Here is a 19852-nt window from a genome sequence, read left to right as displayed (position 1 = left end):
AGTGCTGGTCACGTGGGTGGAGTTTGTGTTTGTGATGTCACTTGTGGCTCAGTGCCTGATAGGCCAGTGCTGGTGATGTGGGTGGAGTTTGTGGTTGTGATGTCACTTGTGGCTCAGTGCCTGATAGGCCAGTGCTGGTGATGTGGGTGGAGTTTGTGGTTGTGATGTCACTTGTGGCTCAGTGCCTGATAGGCCAGTGCTGGTCATGTGGGTGCAGTTTGTGGTTGTGATGTCACTTGTGGCTCAGTGCCTGATAGGCCAATGCTGTTCATGTGGGTGCAGTTTGTGGTTGTGATGTCACTTGTGGCTCAGTGCCTGATAGGCCAGTGCTGGTGATGTGGGTGGAGTTTGTGTTTATGATGTCACTTGTGGCTCAGGGCCTGATAGGCCAGTGCTGGTGATGTGGGTGGAGTTTGTGATTGTGATGTCACTTGTGGCTCAGTGCCTGATAGGCCAGTGCTGGTCACGTGGGTGCAGTTTGTTGTTGTGATGTCATTTGCGGATCAGTGCCTGATAGGCCAGTGCTGGTCATGTGGGTGGAGTTTGTGTTTGTGATGTCACTTGTGGCTCAGTGCCTGATAGGCCAGTGCTGGTCATGTGGGTGCAGTTTGTGGCTGTGATGTCACTTGTGGCTCAGTGCCTGATAGGCCAGTGCTGGTGATGTGGCTGCAGTTTGTGATTGTGATGTCACTTGTGGCTCAGTGCCTGATAGGCCAGTGCTGTTCATGTGGGTGCAGTTTGTGTTTGTGATGTCACTTGTGGCTCAGTGCCTGATAGGCCAGTGTTGGTCACGTGGGTGGAGTTTGTGATTGTGATGTCACTTGTGGCTCAGTGCCTGATAGGCCAGTGCTGGTCCTGTGTGTGCAGTTTGTTGTTGTGATGTCACTTGTGGCTCAGGGCCTGATAGGCCAGTGCTGGTGCTGTGGGTGGAGTTTGTGTTTGTGATGTCACTTGTGGCTCAGTGCCTGATAGGCCAGTGCTGGTGATGTGGCGGAGTTTGTGTTTGTGATGTCACTTGTGGCTCAGTGCCTGATAGGCCAGTGCTGGTCATGTGGATAGAGTTTGTGTTTGTGATGTCACTTGTGGCTCAGTGCCTGATAGGCCAGTGCTGGTGATGTGGGTGGAGTTTGTGTTTGTGATGTCACTTGTGGCTCAGTGCCTGATAGGCCAGTGCTGGTGATGTGGGTGGAGTTTGTGTTTGTGATGTCACTTGTGGCTCAGTGCCTGATAGGCCAGTGCTGGTCACGTGGGTGCAGTTTGTTGTTGTGATGTCATTTGCGGATCAGTGCCTGATAGGCCAGTGCTGGTGATGTGGGTGGAGTTTGTGTTTGTGATGTCACTTGTGGCTCAGTGCCTGATAGGCCAGTGCTGGTCCTGTGTGTGCAGTTTGTGGTTTTGATGTCACTTGTGGCTCAGTGCCTGATAGGCCAGTGCTGGTGATGTGGGTGGAGTTTGTGTTTGTGATGTCACTTGTGGCTCAGTGCCTGATAGGCCAGTGTTGGTGACGTGGGTGCAGTTTGTTGTTGTGATGTCATTTGCGGATCAGTGCCTGATAGGCCAGTGGTGGTCACGTGGGTGGAGTTTGTGTTTGTGATGTCACTTGTGGCTCAGTGCCTGATAGGCCAGTGCTGGTCCTGTGTGTGCAGTTTGTGGTTGTGATGTCACTTGTGGCTCAGTGCCTGATAGGCCAGTGCTGGTCACGTGGGTGGAGTTTGTGGTTGTGATGTCACTTGTGGCTCAGGGCCTGATAGGCCAGTGTTCGTCACATGGCTGCAGTTTGTGTTTGTGATGTCACTTGTGGCTCAGTGCCTGATAGGCCAGTGCTGGTCACGTGGGTGGAGTTTGTGTTTGTGATGTCACTTGTGGCTCAGTGCCTGATAGGCCAGTGCTGTTCATGTGGGTGCAGTTTGTGTTTGTGATGTCACTTGTGGCTCAGTGCCTGATAGGCCAGTGCTGGTGATGTGGGTGGAGTTTGTGGTTGTGATGTCACTTGTGGCTCAGTGCCTGATAGGCCAGTGCTGGTCCTGTGGGTGCAGTTTGTGGTTGTGATGTCACTTGTGGCTCAGTGCCTGATAGGCCAATGCTGTTCATGTGGGTGCAGTTTGTGTTTGTGATGTCACTTGTGGCTCAGTGCCTGATAGGCCAGTGCTGGTGCTGTGGGTGGAGTTTGTGTTTGTGATGTCACTTGTGGCTCAGTGCCTGATAGGCCAGTGCTGGTGATGTGGGTGGAGTTTGTGTTTGTGATGTCACTTGTGGCTCAGTGCCTGATAGGCCAGTGCTGGTCATGTGGATAGAGTTTGTGTTTGTGATGTCACTTGTGGCTCAGTGCCTGATAGGCCAGTGCTGGTCCTGTGTGTGCAGTTTGTGGTTTTGATGTCACTTGTGGCTCAGTGCCTGATAGGCCAGTGCTGGTGATGTGGGTGGAGTTTGTGTTTGTGATGTCACTTGTGGCTCAGTGCCTGATAGGCCAGTGCTGGTGATGTGGGTGCAGTTTGTTGTTGTGATGTCATTTGTGGATCAGTGCCTGATAGGCCAGTGCTGGTCACGTGGGTGCAGTTTGTGTTTGTGATGTCACTTGTGGCTCAGGGCCTGATAGGCCAGTGTTCGTCACATGGCTGCAGTTTGTGTTTGTGATGTCACTTGTGGCTCAGTGCCTGATAGGCCAGTGCTGGTGATGGGGCTGCAGTTTATATTTGTGATGTCACTTGTGGCTGAGTGCCTGATAGGCCAGTGCTGGTCCTGTGTGTGCAGTTTGTGTTTGTGATGTCACTTGTGGCTGAGTGCCTGATAGGCCAGTGCTGTTCATGTGGGTGCAGTTTGTGGTTGTGATGTCACTTGTGGCTCAGTGCCTGATAGGCCAGTGCTGGTCATGAGGGTGCAGTTTGTGGTTGTGATGTCACTTGTGGCTCAGAGCCTGATAGGCCAGTGTTGGTCACATGGCTGCAGTTTGTGGTTGTGATGTCACTTGTGGCTCAGTGCCTGATAGGCCAGTGCTGGTCATGTGGATAGAGTTTGTGTTTGTGATGTCACTTGTGGCTCAGTGCCTGATAGGCCAGTGCTGGTGATGTGGGTGGAGTTTGTGTTTGTGATGTCACTTGTGGCTCAGTGCCTGATAGGCCAGTGCTGGTGATGTGGGTGGAGTTTGTGTTTGTGATGTCACTTGTGGCTCAGTGCCTGATAGGCCAGTGCTGGTCACGTGGGTGCAGTTTGTTGTTGTGATGTCATTTGCGGATCAGTGCCTGATAGGCCAGTGCTGGTGATGTGGGTGGAGTTTGTGTTTGTGATGTCACTTGTGGCTCAGTGCCTGATAGGCCAGTGCTGGTCCTGTGTGTGCAGTTTGTGGTTTTGATGTCACTTGTGGCTCAGTGCCTGATAGGCCAGTGCTGGTGATGTGGGTGGAGTTTGTGTTTGTGATGTCACTTGTGGCTCAGTGCCTGATAGGCCAGTGTTGGTGACGTGGGTGCAGTTTGTTGTTGTGATGTCATTTGCGGATCAGTGCCTGATAGGCCAGTGGTGGTCACGTGGGTGGAGTTTGTGTTTGTGATGTCACTTGTGGCTCAGTGCCTGATAGGCCAGTGCTGGTCCTGTGTGTGCAGTTTGTGGTTGTGATGTCACTTGTGGCTCAGTGCCTGATAGGCCAGTGCTGGTCACGTGGGTGGAGTTTGTGGTTGTGATGTCACTTGTGGCTCAGGGCCTGATAGGCCAGTGTTCGTCACATGGCTGCAGTTTGTGTTTGTGATGTCACTTGTGGCTCAGTGCCTGATAGGCCAGTGCTGGTCACGTGGGTGGAGTTTGTGTTTGTGATGTCACTTGTGGCTCAGTGCCTGATAGGCCAGTGCTGTTCATGTGGGTGCAGTTTGTGTTTGTGATGTCACTTGTGGCTCAGTGCCTGATAGGCCAGTGCTGGTGATGTGGGTGGAGTTTGTGGTTGTGATGTCACTTGTGGCTCAGTGCCTGATAGGCCAGTGCTGGTCCTGTGGGTGCAGTTTGTGGTTGTGATGTCACTTGTGGCTCAGTGCCTGATAGGCCAATGCTGTTCATGTGGGTGCAGTTTGTGTTTGTGATGTCACTTGTGGCTCAGTGCCTGATAGGCCAGTGCTGGTGCTGTGGGTGGAGTTTGTGTTTGTGATGTCACTTGTGGCTCAGTGCCTGATAGGCCAGTGCTGGTGATGTGGGTGGAGTTTGTGTTTGTGATGTCACTTGTGGCTCAGTGCCTGATAGGCCAGTGCTGGTCATGTGGATAGAGTTTGTGTTTGTGATGTCACTTGTGGCTCAGTGCCTGATAGGCCAGTGCTGGTCCTGTGTGTGCAGTTTGTGGTTTTGATGTCACTTGTGGCTCAGTGCCTGATAGGCCAGTGCTGGTGATGTGGGTGGAGTTTGTGTTTGTGATGTCACTTGTGGCTCAGTGCCTGATAGGCCAGTGCTGGTGATGTGGGTGCAGTTTGTTGTTGTGATGTCATTTGTGGATCAGTGCCTGATAGGCCAGTGCTGGTCACGTGGGTGCAGTTTGTGTTTGTGATGTCACTTGTGGCTCAGGGCCTGATAGGCCAGTGTTCGTCACATGGCTGCAGTTTGTGTTTGTGATGTCACTTGTGGCTCAGTGCCTGATAGGCCAGTGCTGGTGATGGGGCTGCAGTTTATATTTGTGATGTCACTTGTGGCTGAGTGCCTGATAGGCCAGTGCTGGTCCTGTGTGTGCAGTTTGTGGTTGTGATGTCACTTGTGGCTCAGTGCCTGATAGGCCAGTGCTGGTCATGTGGGTGCAGTTTGTGGCTGTGATGTCACTTGTGGCTCAGTGCCTGATAGGCCAGTGCTGGTGATGTGGCTGCAGTTTGTGATTGTGATGTCACTTGTGGCTCAGTGCCTGATAGGCCAGTGCTGTTCATGTGGGTGCAGTTTGTGTTTGTGATGTCACTTGTGGCTCAGTGCCTGATAGGCCAGTGTTGGTCACGTGGGTGGAGTTTGTGATTGTGATGTCACTTGTGGCTCAGTGCCTGATAGGCCAGTGCTGGTCACGTGGGTGCAGTTTGTGTTTGTGATGTCACTTGTGGCTGAGTGCCTGATAGGCCAGTGCTGGTGATGTGGGTGGAGTTTGTGGTTGTGATGTCACTTGTGGCTCAGTGCCTGATAGGCCAATGCTGTTCATGTGGGTGCAGTTTGTGGTTGTGATGTCACTTGTGGCTCAGTGCCTGATAGGCCAGTGCTGGTGATGTGGGTGGAGTTTGTGTTTGTGATGTCACTTGTGGCTCAGTGCCTGATAGGCCAGTGCTGGTCATGTGGCTGCAATTTGTGTTTGTGATGTCACTTGTGGCTCAGTGCCTGATAGGCCAGTGCTGGTGATGTGTGTGCAGGTTTGTTTGTGATGTCACTTGTGGCTCAGTGCCTGATAGGCCAGTGTTGGTCACATGGCTGCAGTTTGTGGTTTTGATGTCACTTGTGGCTCAGTGCCTGATAGGCCAGTGCTGGTCATGTGGCTGCAGTTTGTGGTTGTGATGTCACTTGTGGCTCAGGGCCTGATAGGCCAGTGTTGGTCACATGGCTGCAGTTTGTGTTTGTGATGTCACTTGTGGCTCAGTGCCTGATAGGCCAGTGCTGGTCATGTGGGTGCAGTTTGTGGTTCTGATGTCACCTGTGGCTCAGTGCCTGATAGGCCAGTGCTGGTCATGTGGGTGCAGTTTGTGGTTGTGATGTCACTTGTGGCTCAGTGCCTGATAGGCCAGTGCTGGTCGTGTGGCTGCAGTTTGTGTTTGTGATGTTACTTGTGGCTCAGTGCCTGATAGGCCAGTGTTGGTCACATGGCTGCAGTTTGTGTTTGTGATGTCACTTGTGGCTGAGTGCCTGATAGGCCAGTGCTGGTCCTGTGGCTGCAGTTTGTGGTTGTGATGTCACTTGTGGCTCAGTGCCTGATAGGCCAGTGCTGGTGATGTGGGTGGAGTTTGTGTTTGTGATGTCACTTGTGGCTCAGTGCCTGATAGGCCAGTGCTGGTCATGTGGCTGCAGTTTGTGTTTGTGATGTCACTTGTGGCTCAGTGCCTGATAGGCCAATGCTGGTCATGAGGGTGCAGTTTGTGTTTGTGATGTCACTTGTGGCTCAGTGCCTGATAGGCCAGTGCTGGTCATGAGGGTGCAGTTTGTGGTTGTGATGTCACTTGTGGCTCAGAGCCTGATAGGCCAGTGTTGGTCACATGGCTGCAGTTTATATTTGCGATGTCACTTGTGGCTCAGTGCCTGATAGGCCAGTGCTGGTCATGTGGCTGCAGTTTGTGTTTGTGATGTCACTTGTGGCTCAGTGCCTGATATGCCAGTGCTGGTGATGTGTGTGCAGTTTGTGTTTATGATGTCACTTGTGGCTCAGTGCCTGATAGGCCAGTGCTGGTGATGTGGGTGGAGTTTGTGTTTGTGATGTCACTTGTGGCTCAGTGCCTGATAGGCCAGTGTTGGTCACATGGCTGCAGTTTGTTGTTGTGATGTCACTTGTGGCTCAGTGCCTGATAGGCCAGTGCTGGTCATGTGGCTGCAGTTTGTGTTTGTGATGTCACTTGTGGCTCAGGGCCTGATAGGCCAGTGTTCGTCACGTGGCTGCAGTTTGTGTTTGTGATGTCACTTGTGGCTCAGTGCCTGATAGGCCAGTGCTGGTCATGTGGCTGCAGTTTATATTTGTGATGTCACTTGTGGCTGAGTGCCTGATAGGCCAGTGTTGGTCACGTGGGTGGAGTTTGTGATTGTGATGTCACTTGTGGCTCAGTGCCTGATAGGCCAGTGCTGGTCATGAGGGTGCAGTTTGTGGTTGTGATGTCACTTGTGGCTCAGAGCCTGATAGGCCAGTGTTGGTCACATGGCTGCAGTTTGTGGTTGTGATGTCACTTGTGGCTCAGTGCCTGATAGGCCAGTGCTGGTGATGTGGGTGGAGTTTGTGTTTGTGATGTCACTTGTGGCTCAGTGCCTGATAGGCCAGTGCTGGTCACGTGGGTGCAGTTTGTGTTTGTGATGTCATTTGCGGATCAGTGCCTGATAGGCCAGTGCTGGTCACGTGGGTGGAGTTTGTGTTTGTGATGTCACTTGTGGCTCAGTGCCTGATAGGCCAGTGTTGGTCACGTGGGTGGAGTTTGTGTTTGTGATGTCACTTGTGGCTCAGTGCCTGATAGGCCAGTGCTGGTCATGTGGGTGCAGTTTGTGGTTGTGATGTCACTTGTGGCTCAGTGCCTGATAGGCCAGTGCTGGTGATGTGGGTGGAGTTTGTGATTGTGATGTCACTTGTGGCTCAGTGCCTGATAGGCCAGTGCTGGTCATGTAGGTGCAGTTTGTGTTTGTGATGTCACTTGTGGCTCAGTGCCTGATAGGCCAGTGTTGGTCACGTGGGTGGAGTTTGTGTTTGTGATGTCACTTGTGGCTCAGTGCCTGATAGGCCAGTGCTGGTCACGTGGGTGCAGTTTGTGTTTGTGATGTCACTTGTGGCTGAGTGCCTGATAGGCCAGTGCTGGTCCTGTGGCTGCAGTTTGTGGTTGTGATGTCACTTGTGGCTCAGTGCCTGATAGGCCAATGCTGTTCATGTGGGTGCAGTTTGTGTTTGTGATGTCACTTGTGGCTCAGTGCCTGATAGGCCAGTGCTGGTGATGTGGGTGGAGTTTGTGTTTGTGATGTCACTTGTGGCTCAGTGCCTGATAGGCCAGTGCTGGTGATGTGGGTGGAGTTTGTGTTTGTGATGTCACTTGTGGCTCAGTGCCTGATAGGCCAGTGCTGGTGATGTGGGTGGAGTTTGTGTTTGTGATGTCACTTGTGGCTCAGTGCCTGATAGGCCAGTGCTGGTCACGTGGGTGCAGTTTGTTGTTGTGATGTCATTTGCGGATCAGTGCCTGATAGGCCAGTGCTGGTCACGTGGGTGGAGTTTGTGTTTGTGATGTTACTTGTGGCTCAGTGCCTGATAGGCCAGTGCTGGTCCTGTGTGTGCAGTTTGTGGTTTTGATGTCACTTGTGGCTCAGTGCCTGATAGGCCAGTGCTGGTGATGTGGGTGGAGTTTGTGTTTGTGATGTCACTTGTGGCTCAGTGCCTGATAGGCCAGTGTTGGTCACATGGCTGCAGTTTATATTTGCGATGTCACTTGTGGCTCAGTGCCTGATAGGCCAGTGCTGGTCATGTGGGTGGAGTTTGTGTTTGTGATGTCACTTGTGGCTCAGTGCCTGATAGGCCAGTGTTGGTCACATGGCTGCAGTTTATATTTGCGATGTCACTTGTGGCTCAGTGCCTGATAGGCCAGTGCTGGTCATGTGGCTGCAGTTTGTGTTTGTGATGTCACTTGTGGCTCAGGGCCTGATAGGCCAGTGTTCGTCACATGGCTGCAGTTTGTGTTTGTGATGTCACTTGTGGCTCAGTGCCTGATAGGCCAATGCTGTTCATGTGGCTGCAGTTTGTGGTTGTGATGTCACTTGTGGCTCAGTGCCTGATAGGCCAGTGCTGGTCATGTGGCTGCAATTTGTGTTTGTGATGTCACTTGTGGCTCAGTGCCTGATAGGCCAGTGCTGGTGTTGTGTGTGCAGGTTTGTTTGTGATGTCACTTGTGGCTCAGTGCCTGGTAGGCCAGTGTTGGTCACATGGCTGCAGTTTGTGATTGTGATGTCACTTGTGGCTCAGTGCCTGATAGGCCAGTGCTGGTCCTGTGGGTGGAGTTTGTGTTTGTGATGTCACTTGTGGCTCAGTGCCTGATAGGCCAGTGCTGGTGAAGTGGGTGCAGTTTGTGGTTGTGATGTCACTTGTGGCTCAGTGCCTGATAGGCCAGTGCTGGTCATGTGGGTGCAGTTTGTGGTTGTCAGGTCACTTGTGGCTCAGAGCCTGATAGGCCAGTGTTGGTCACATGGCTGCAGTTTGTGGTTTTGATGTCACTTGTGGCTCAGTGCCTGATAGGCCAGTGCTGGTCATGTGGCTGCAGTTTGTGGTTGTGATGTCACTTGTGGCTCAGTGCCTGATAGGCCAGTGCTGGTGATGTGGGTGGAGTTTGTGTTTGTGATGTCCCTTGTGGCTCAGGGCCTGATAGGCCAGTGTTGGTCACATGGCTGCAGTTTGTGTTTGTGATGTCACCTGTGGCTCAGTGCCTGATAGGCCAGTGCTGGTGATGTGGGTGGAGTTTGTGTTTGTGATGTCACTTGTGGCTCAGTGCCTGATAGGCCAGTGTTGGTCACATGGCTGCAGTTTGTGGTTGTGATGTCACTTGTGGCTCAGTGCCTGATAGGCCAGTGTTGGTCACATGGCTGCAGTTTGTGTTTGTGATGTCACTTGTGGCTGAGTGCCTGATAGGCCAGTGCTGGTCATGAGGGTGCAGTTTGTGGTTGTGATGTCACTTGTGGCTCAGTGCCTGATAGGCCAGTGTTGGTCACATGGCTGCAGTTTATATTTGCGATGTCACTTGTGGCTCAGTGCCTGATAGGCCAGTGCTGGTCATGTGGCTGCAGTTTGTGTTTGTGATGTCACTTGTGGCTCAGTGCCTGATATGCCAGTGCTGGTGATGTGGGTGGAGTTTGTGTTTATGATGTCACTTGTGGCTCAGTGCCTGATAGGCCAGTGCTGGTGATGTGGGTGGAGTTTGTGTTTGTGATGTCACTTGTGGCTCAGTGCCTGATAGGCCAGTGTTGGTCACATGGCTGCAGTTTATATTTGCGATGTCACTTGTGGCTCAGTGCCTGATAGGCCAGTGCTGGTCATGTGGCTGCAGTTTGTGTTTGTGATGTCACTTGTGGCTCAGGGCCTGATAGGCCAGTGCTGGTCATGTGGCTGCAGTTTGTGGTTGTGATGTCACTTGTGGCTCAGGGCCTGATAGGCCAGTGTTCGTCACATGGCTGCAGTTTGTGTTTGTGATGTCACTTGTGGCTCAGTGCCTGATAGGCCAGTGCTGGTCATGTGGCTGCAGTTTGTGGTTGTGATGTCACTTGTGGCTCAGGGCCTGATAGGCCAGTGTTCGTCACATGGCTGCAGTTTGTGGTTGTGATGTCACTTGTGGCTCAGTGCCTGATAGGCCAGTGCTGGTGATGTGGCTGCAGTTTATATTTGTGATGTCACTTGTGGCTGAGTGCCTGATAGGCCAGTGCTGGTCCTGTGTGTGCAGTTTGTGGTTGTGATTTCACTTGTGGCTCAGAGCCTGATAGGCCAGTGTTGGTCACATGGCTGCAGTTTGTGGTTGTGATGTCACTTGTGGCTCAGTGCCTGATAGGCCAGTGCTGGTGATGTGGGTGGAGTTTGTGTTTGTGATGTCACTTGTGGCTCAGTGCCTGATAGGCCAGTGCTGGTCACGTGGGTGCAGTTTGTGTTTGTGATGTCATTTGCGGATCAGTGCCTGATAGGCCAGTGCTGGTCACGTGGGTGGAGTTTGTGTTTGTGATGTCACTTGTGGCTCAGTGCCTGATAGGCCAGTGTTGGTCACGTGGGTGGAGTTTGTGTTTGTGATGTCACTTGTGGCTCAGTGCCTGATAGGCCAGTGCTGGTGATGTGGCTGCAGTTTGTTGTTGTGATGTCATTTGCGGATCAGTGCCTGATAGGCCAGTGCTGGTGACGTGGGTGCAGTTTGTTGTTGTGATGTCATTTGCGGATCAGTGCCTGATAGGCCAGTGGTGGTTATCTGGGAGGAGTTTGTGTTTGTGATGTCACTTGTGGCTCAGTGCCTGATAGGCCAGTGCTGGTCACGTGGGTGCACTTTGTTGTTGTGATGTCATTTGCGGATCAGTGCCTGATAGGCCAGTGCTGGTCACGTGGGTGGAGTTTGTGTTTGTGATGTCACTTGTGGCTCAGTGCCTGATAGGCCAGTGCTGGTGATGTGGGTGGAGTTTGTGGTTGTGATGTCACTTGTGGCTCAGTGCCTGATAGGCCAGTGCTGGTCCTGTGTGTGCAGTTTGTGGTTGTGATGTCACTTGTGGCTCAGGGCCTGATAGGCCAGTGTTCGTCACATGGCTGCAGTTTGTGTTTGTGATGTCACTTGTGGCTCAGTGCCTGATAGGCCAGTGCTGGTCATGTGGGTGGAGTTTGTGTTTGTGATGTCACTTGTGGCTCAGTGCCTGATAGGCCAGTGCTGGTGATGTGGGTGGAGTTTGTGTTTGTGATGTCACTTGTGGCTCAGTGCCTGATAGGCCAGTGCTGGTGATGTGGGTGGAGTTTGTGTTTGTGATGTCACTTGTGGCTGAGTGCCTGATAGGCCAGTGCTGGTCATGTGGGTGCAGTTTGTGGTTCTGATGTCACTTGTGGCTCAGGGCCTGATAGGCCAGTGTTCGTCACATGGCTGCAGTTTGTGTTTGTGATGTCACTTGTGGCTCAGTGCCTGATAGGCCAGTGCTGGTCCTGTGTGTGCAGTTTGTGGTTGTGATGTCACTTGTGGCTCAGAGCCTGATAGGCCAGTGCTGGTCCTGTGTGTGCAGTTTGTGGTTTTGATGTCACTTGTGGCTCAGTGCCTGATAGGCCAGTGCTGGTCACGTGGGTGCAGTTTGTTGTTGTGATGTCATTTGCGGATCAGTGCCTGATAGGCCAGTGCTGGTGATGTGGGTGGAGTTTGTGGTTGTGATGTCACTTGTGGCTCAGTGCCTGATAGGCCAGTGCTGGTGATGTGGGTGGAGTTTGTGGTTGTGATGTCACTTGTGGCTCAGTGCCTGATATGCCAGTGCTGGTGATGTGTGTGCAGTTTGTGTTTATGATGTCACTTGTGGCTCAGTGCCTGATAGGCCAGTGCTGGTGATGTGGGTGGAGTTTGTGTTTGTGATGTCACTTGTGGCTCAGTGCCTGATAGGCCAGTGCTGGTCATGTGGGTGCAGTTTGTGGTTCTGATGTCACCTGTGGCTCAGTGCCTGATAGGCCAGTGCTGGTCCTGTGGCTGCAGTTTGTGTTTGTGATGTCACTTGTGGCTCAGTGCCTGATAGGCCAGTGTTGGTCACATGGCTGCAGTTTGTGTTTGTGATGTCACTTGTGGCTGAGTGCCTGATAGGCCAGTGCTGGTCCTGTGGCTGCAGTTTGTGGTTGTGATGTCACTTGTGGCTCAGTGCCTGATAGGCCAATGCTGTTCATGTGCGTGCAGTTTGTGGTTGTGATGTCACTTGTGGCTCAGTGCCTCATACGCCAGTGCTGGTGATGCGGGTGCTGGTTGTGTTTGTGAGGTCACATTTGGCTGAGTGCCTGATAGGCCAGTGCCGGTCACGTGGGTGCTGTTTGTGGTTGTGCTGTCACTTGTGGCTGAGTGCCTGATAGGCCAGTGCTGGTCATGTGGGTGCAGTTTGTTGTTGTGATGTCACTTGTGGCTCAGTGCCTGATAGGCCAGTGCTGGTCACGTGGGTGCAGTTTGTTGTTGTGATGTCATTTGCGGATCAGTGCCTGATAGGCCAGTGCTGGTCATGTGGGTGCAGTTTGTGGTTGTCAGGTCACTTGTGGCTCAGGGCCTGATAGGCCAGTGTTCGTCACATGGCTGCAGTTTGTGTTTGTGATGTCACTTGTGGCTCAGTGCCTGATAGGCCAGTGCTGGTCACGTGGGTGCACTTTGTTGTTGTGATGTCATTTGCGGATCAGTGCCTGATAGGCCAGTGCTGGTCACGTGGGTGGAGTTTGTGTTTGTGATGTCACTTGTGGCTCAGTGCCTGATAGGCCAGTGCTGGTGATGTGGGTGGAGTTTGTGGTTGTGATGTCACTTGTGGCTCAGTGCCTGATAGGCCAGTGCTGGTCATGTGGGTGGAGTTTGTGTTTGTGATGTCACTTGTGGCTCAGTGCCTGATAGGCCAGTGCTGGTCCTGTGTGTGCAGTTTGTGGTTGTGATGTCACTTGTGGCTCAGTGCCTGATAGGCCAATGCTGTTCATGTGGGTGCAGTTTGTGGTTGTGATGTCACTTGTGGCTCAGTGCCTGATAGGCCAGTGCTGGTCATGTGGCTGCAGTTTGTGTTTGTGATGTCACTTGTGGCTCAGTGCCTGATAGGCCAATGCTGTTCATGTGGGTGCAGTTTGTGGTTGTGATGTCACTTGTGGCTCAGTGCCTGATAGGCCAGTGCTGGTCATGAGGGTGCAGTTTGTGGTTGTGATGTCACTTGTGGCTCAGAGCCTGATAGGCCAGTGTTGGTCACATGGCTGCAGTTTGTGGTTGTGATGTCACTTGTGGCTCAGTGCCTGATAGGCCAGTGCTGGTGATGTGGGTGGAGTTTGTGTTTATGATGTCACTTGTGGCTCAGTGCCTGATAGGCCAGTGCTGGTGATGTGGGTGGAGTTTGTGTTTGTGATGTCACTTGTGGCTCAGTGCCTGATAGGCCAGTGTTGGTCACGTGGGTGCAGTTTGTTGTTGTGATGTCATTTGCGGATCAGTGCCTGATAGGCCAGTGCTGGTCACGTGGGTGGAGTTTGTGTTTGTGATGTCACTTGTGGCTCAGTGCCTGATAGGCCAGTGCTGGTCATGTGGGTGCAGTTTGTGTTTGTGATGTCACTTGTGGCTCAGTGCCTGATAGGCCAGTGCTGGTCCTGTGTGTTCAGTTTGTGGTTTTGATGTCACTTGTGGCTCAGTGCCTGATAGGCCAGTGCTGGTCACGTGGGTGCAGTTTGTTGTTGTCATGTCATTTGCGGATCAGTGCCTGATAGGCCAGTGGTGGTCACGTGGGTGGAGTTTGTGGTTGTGATGTCACTTGTGGCTCAGTGCCTGATAGGCCAGTGCTGGTCATGTGGGTGCAGTTTGTGGCTGTGATGTCACTTGTGGCTCAGTGCCTGATAGGCCAGTGCTGTTCATGTGGGTGCAGTTTGTGTTTGTGATGTCACTTGTGGCTCAGGGCCTGATAGGCCAGTGTTGGTCACATGGCTGCAGTTTGTGTTTGTGATGTCACTTGTGGCTCAGTGCCTGATAGGCCAGTGCTGGTGCTGTGGGTGGAGTTTGTGTTTGTGATGTCACTTGTGGCTCAGTGCCTGATAGGCCAGTGCTGGTGATGTGGGTGGAGTTTGTGTTTGTGATGTCACTTGTGGCTCAGTGCCTGATAGGCCAGTGCTGGTCATGTGGATAGAGTTTGTGTTTGTGATGTCACTTGTGGCTCAGTGCCTGATAGGCCAGTGCTGGTGATGTGGGTGGAGTTTGTGTTTGTGATGTCACTTGTGGCTCAGTGCCTGATAGGCCAGTGCTGGTGATGTGGGTGGAGTTTGTGTTTGTGATGTCACTTGTGGCTCAGTGCCTGATAGGCCAGTGCTGGTCACGTGGGTGCAGTTTGTTGTTGTGATGTCATTTGCGGATCAGTGCCTGATAGGCCAGTGCTGGTGATGTGGGTGGAGTTTGTGTTTGTGATGTCACTTGTGGCTCAGTGCCTGATAGGCCAGTGCTGGTCCTGTGTGTGCAGTTTGTGGTTTTGATGTCACTTGTGGCTCAGTGCCTGATAGGCCAGTGCTGGTGATGTGGGTGGAGTTTGTGTTTGTGATGTCACTTGTGGCTCAGTGCCTGATAGGCCAGTGTTGGTGACGTGGGTGCAGTTTGTTGTTGTGATGTCATTTGCGGATCAGTGCCTGATAGGCCAGTGGTGGTCACGTGGGTGGAGTTTGTGTTTGTGATGTCACTTGTGGCTCAGTGCCTGATAGGCCAGTGCTGGTCCTGTGTGTGCAGTTTGTGGTTGTGATGTCACTTGTGGCTCAGTGCCTGATAGGCCAGTGCTGGTGATGTGGGTGGAGTTTGTGTTTGTGATGTCACTTGTGGCTCAGTGCCTGATAGGCCAGTGCTGGTCATGTGTGTGGAGTTTGTGGTTGTGATGTCACTTGTGGCTCAGTGCCTGATAGGCCAGTGCTGGTCACGTGGGTGGAGTTTGTGGTTGTGATGTCACTTGTGGCTCAGGGCCTGATAGGCCAGTGTTCGTCACATGGCTGCAGTTTGTGTTTGTGATGTCACTTGTGGCTCAGTGCCTGATAGGCCAGTGCTGGTCACGTGGGTGGAGTTTGTGTTTGTGATGTCACTTGTGGCTCAGTGCCTGATAGGCCAGTGCTGTTCATGTGGGTGCAGTTTGTGTTTGTGATGTCACTTGTGGCTCAGTGCCTGATAGGCCAGTGCTGGTGATGTGGGTGGAGTTTGTGGTTGTGATGTCACTTGTGGCTCAGTGCCTGATAGGCCAGTGCTGGTCATGTGGGTGCAGTTTGTGGTTGTGATGTCACTTGTGGCTCAGTGCCTGATAGGCCAGTGCTGGTCCTGTGTGTTCAGTTTGTGGTTTTGATGTCACTTGTGGCTCAGTGCCTGATAGGCCAGTGCTGGTGATGTGGGTGGAGTTTGTGTTTATGATGTCACTTGCGGCTCAGTGCCTGATAGGCCAGTGCTGGTGATGTGGGTGGAGTTTGTGTTTGTGATGTCACTTGTGGCTCAGTGCCTGATAGGCCAGTGCTGGTAACATGGCTGCAGTTTGTTGTTGTGATGTCATTTGCGGATCAGTGCCTGATAGGCCAGTGCTGGTCACATGGGTGGAGTTTGTGTTTGTGATGTCACTTGTGGCTCAGTGCCTGATAGGCCAGTGCTGTTCATGTGGGTGCAGTTTGTGGTTGTGATGTCACTTGTGGCTCAGTGCCTGATAGGCCAGTGCTGGTGATGTGGCTGCAGTTTGTGTTTGTGATGTCACTTGTGGCTCAGTGCCTGATAGGCTAGTGCTGTTCATGTGGGTGCAGTTTGTGTTTGTGATGTCACTTGTGGCTCAGGGCCTGATAGGCCAGTGTTGGTCACGTGGGTGGAGTTTGTGATTGTGATGTCACTTGTGGCTCAGTGCCTGATAGGCCAGTGCTGGTCCTGTGGCTGCAGTTTGTGGTTGTGATGTCACTTGTGGCTCAGTGCCTGATAGGCCAATGCTGTTCATGTGGGTGCAGTTTGTGTTTGTGATGTCACTTGTGGCTCAGTGCCTGATAGGCCAGTGCTGGTGCTGTGGGTGGAGTTTGTGTTTGTGATGTCACTTGTGGCTCAGTGCCTGATAGGCCAGTGCTGGTGATGTGGGTGGAGTTTGTGTTTGTGATGTCACTTGTGGCTCAGTGCCTGATAGGCCAGTGCTGGTCATGTGGATAGAGTTTGTGTTTGTGATGTCACTTGTGGCTCAGTGCCTGATAGGCCAGTGCTGGTCCTGTGTGTGCAGTTTGTGGTTTTGATGTCACTTGTGGCTCAGTGCCTGATAGGCCAGTGCTGGTGATGTGGGTGGAGTTTGTGTTTGTGATGTCACTTGTGGCTCAGTGCCTGATAGGCCAGTGCTGGTGATGTTGGTGCAGTTTGTTGTTGTGATGTCATTTGTGGATCAGTGCCTGATAGGCCAGTGCTGGTCACGTGGGTGCAGTTTGTGTTTGTGATGTCACTTGTGGCTCAGGGCCTGATAGGCCAGTGTTCGTCACATGGCTGCAGTTTGTGTTTGTGATGTCACTTGTGGCTCAGTGCCTGATAGGCCAGTGCTGGTGATGTGGCTGCAGTTTATATTTGTGATGTCACTTGTGGCTGAGTGCCTGATAGGCCAGTGCTGGTCCTGTGTGTGCAGTTTGTGGTTGTGATGTCACTTGTGGCTCAGTGCCTGATAGGCCAATGCTGTTCATGTGGGTGCAGTTTGTGGTTGTGATGTCACTTGTGGCTCAGTGCCTGATAGGCCAGTGCTGGTCATGAGGGTGCAGTTTGTGGTTGTGATGTCACTTGTGGCTCAGAGCCTGATAGGCCAGTGTTGGTCACATGGCTGCAGTTTGTGGTTGTGATGTCACTTGTGGCTCAGTGCCTGATAGGCCAGTGCTGGTGATGTGGGTGGAGTTTGTGTTTGTGATGTCACTTGTGGCTCAGTGCCTGATAGGCCAGTGCTGGTCACGTGGGTGGAGTTTTTGTTTGTGATGTCATTTGCGGATCAGTGCCTGATAGGCCAGTGCTGGTCATGTGGGTGCAGTTTGTGTTTGTGATGTCACTTGTGGCTCAGTGCCTGATAGGCCAGTGCTGTTCATGTGGGTGGAGTTTGTGTTTGTGATGTCACTTGTGGCTCAGGGCCTGATAGGCCAGTGTTGGTCACGTGGGTGGAGTTTGTGTTTGTGATGTCACTTGTGGCTCAGTGCCTGATAGGCCAGTGCTGGTCACGTGGGTGCAGTTTGTGTTTGTGATGTCACTTGTGGCTGAGTGCCTGATAGGCCAGTGCTGGTCCTGTGGCTGCAGTTTGTGGTTGTGATGTCACTTGTGGCTCAGTGCCTGATAGGCCAGTGCTGGTGATGTGGGTGGAGTTTGTGGTTGTGATGTCACTTGTGGCTCAGTGCCTGATAGGCCAGTGCTGGTGATGTGGGTGGAGTTTGTGTTTGTGATGTCACTTGTGGCTCAGTGCCTGATAGGCCAGTGCTGGTCATGTGGCTGCAATTTGTGTTTGTGATGTCACTTGTGGCTCAGTGCCTGATAGGCCAGTGCTGGTGATGTGTGTGCAGGTTTGTTTGTGATGTCACTTGTGGCTCAGTGCCTGATAGGCCAGTGTTGGTCACATGGCTGCAGTTTGTGGTTTTGATGTCACTTGTGGCTCAGTGCCTGATAGGCCAGTGCTGGTCATGTGGCTGCAGTTTGTGGTTGTGATGTCACTTGTGGCTCAGTGCCTGATAGGCCAGTGCTGGTCATGTGGGTGCAGTTTGTGGTTCTGATGTCACCTGTGGCTCAGTGCCTGATAGGCCAGTGCTGGTCATGTGGGTGCAGTTTGTGGTTGTGATGTCACTTGTGGCTCAGTGCCTGATAGGCCAGTGCTGGTCGTGTGGCTGCAGTTTGTGTTTGTGATGTTACTTGTGGCTCAGTGCCTGATAGGCCAGTGTTGGTCACATGGCTGCAGTTTGTGTTTGTGATGTCACTTGTGGCTGAGTGCCTGATAGGCCAGTGCTGGTCCTGTGGCTGCAGTTTGTGGTTGTGATGTCACTTGTGGCTCAGTGCCTGATAGGCCAGTGCTGGTGATGTGGGTGGAGTTTGTGTTTGTGATGTCACTTGTGGCTCAGTGCCTGATAGGCCAGTGCTGGTCATGTGGCTGCAGTTTGTGTTTGTGATGTCACTTGTGGCTCAGTGCCTGATAGGCCAATGCTGGTCATGAGGGTGCAGTTTGTGTTTGTGATGTCACTTGTGGCTCAGTGCCTGATAGGCCAGTGCTGGTCATGAGGGTGCAGTTTGTGGTTGTGATGTCACTTGTGGCTCAGAGCCTGATAGGCCAGTGTTGGTCACATGGCTGCAGTTTATATTTGCGATGTCACTTGTGGCTCAGTGCCTGATAGGCCAGTGCTGGTCATGTGGCTGCAGTTTGTGTTTGTGATGTCACTTGTGGCTCAGTGCCTGATAGGCCAGTGCTGGTGATGTGTGTGCAGTTTGTGTTTATGATGTCACTTGTGGCTCAGTGCCTGATAGGCCAGTGCTGGTGATGTGGGTGGAGTTTGTGTTTGTGATGTCACTTGTGGCTCAGTGCCTGATAGGCCAGTGTTGGTCACATGGCTGCAGTTTGTTGTTGTGATGTCACTTGTGGCTCAGTGCCTGATAGGCCAGTGCTGGTCATGTGGCTGCAGTTTGTGTTTGTGATGTCACTTGTAGCTCAGGGCCTGATAGGCCAGTGTTCGTCACATGGCTGCAGTTTGTGTTTGTGATGTCACTTGTGGCTCAGTGCCTGATAGGCCAGTGCTGGTCATGTGGCTGCAGTTTATATTTGTGATGTCACTTGTGGCTGAGTGCCTGATAGGCCAGTGTTGGTCACGTGGGTGGAGTTTGTGATTGTGATGTCACTTGTGGCTCAGTGCCTGATAGGCCAGTGCTGGTCATGAGGGTGCAGTTTGTGGTTGTGATGTCACTTGTGGCTCAGAGCCTGATAGGCCAGTGTTGGTCACATGGCTGCAGTTTGTGGTTGTGATGTCACTTGTGGCTCAGTGCCTGATAGGCCAGTGCTGGTGATGTGGGTGGAGTTTGTGTTTGTGATGTCACTTGTGGCTCAGTGCCTGATAGGCCAGTGCTGGTCCTGTGGGTGCAGTTTGTGTTTGTGATGTCACTTGTGGCTCAGTGCCTGATAGGCCAGTGCTGTTCATGTGGGTGCAGTTTGTGTTTGTGATGTCACTTGTGGCTCAGTGCCTGAGAGGCCAGTGCTGGTGATGTGGCTGCAGTTTGTGTTTGTGATGTCACTTGTGGCTCAGGGCCTGATAGGCCAGTGCTGGTGACGTGGGTGCAGTTTGTTGTTGTGATGTCATTTGCGGATCAGTGCCTGATAGGCCAGTGGTGGTTATCTGGGAGGAGTTTGTGTTTGTGATGTCACTTGTGGCTCAGTGCCTGATAGGCCAGTGCTGGTCACGTGGGTGCACTTTGTTGTTGTGATGTCATTTGCGGATCAGTGCCTGATAGGCCAGTGCTGGTCACGTGGGTGGAGTTTGTGTTTGTGATGTCACTTGTGGCTCAGTGCCTGATAGGCCAGTGCTGGTGATGTGGGTGGAGTTTGTGGTTGTGATGTCACTTGTGGCTCAGTGCCTGATAGGCCAGTGCTGGTGATGTGGGTGGAGTTTGTGGTTGTGATGTCACTTGTGGCTCAGGGCCTGATAGGCCAGTGTTCGTCACATGGCTGCAGTTTGTGTTTGTGATGTCACTTGTGGCTCAGTGCCTGATAGGCCAGTGCTGTTCATGTGGGTGCAGTTTGTGTTTGTGATGTCACTTGTGGCTCAGTGCCTGATAGGCCAGTGCTGGTGCTGTGGGTGGAGTTTGTGTTTGTGATGTCACTTCTGGCTCAGTGCCTGATAGGCCAGTGCTGGTGATGTGGGTGGAGTTTGTGTTTGTGATGTCACTTGTGGCTCAGTGCCTGATAGGCCAGTGCTGGTCATGTGGATAGAGTTTGTGTTTGTGATGTCACTTGTGGCTCAGTGCCTGATAGGCCAGTGCTGGTCCTGTGTGTGCAATTTGTGGTT

This window comes from Apteryx mantelli, chromosome 20, assembly GCF_036417845.1.
Source record: "Apteryx mantelli isolate bAptMan1 chromosome 20, bAptMan1.hap1, whole genome shotgun sequence".
NCBI classification, from domain to species: domain Eukaryota; kingdom Metazoa; phylum Chordata; class Aves; order Apterygiformes; family Apterygidae; genus Apteryx; species Apteryx mantelli.
The sequence above is the reverse complement of the archived record's forward strand: the minus strand, read 5'-3'. Positions refer to the sequence as shown.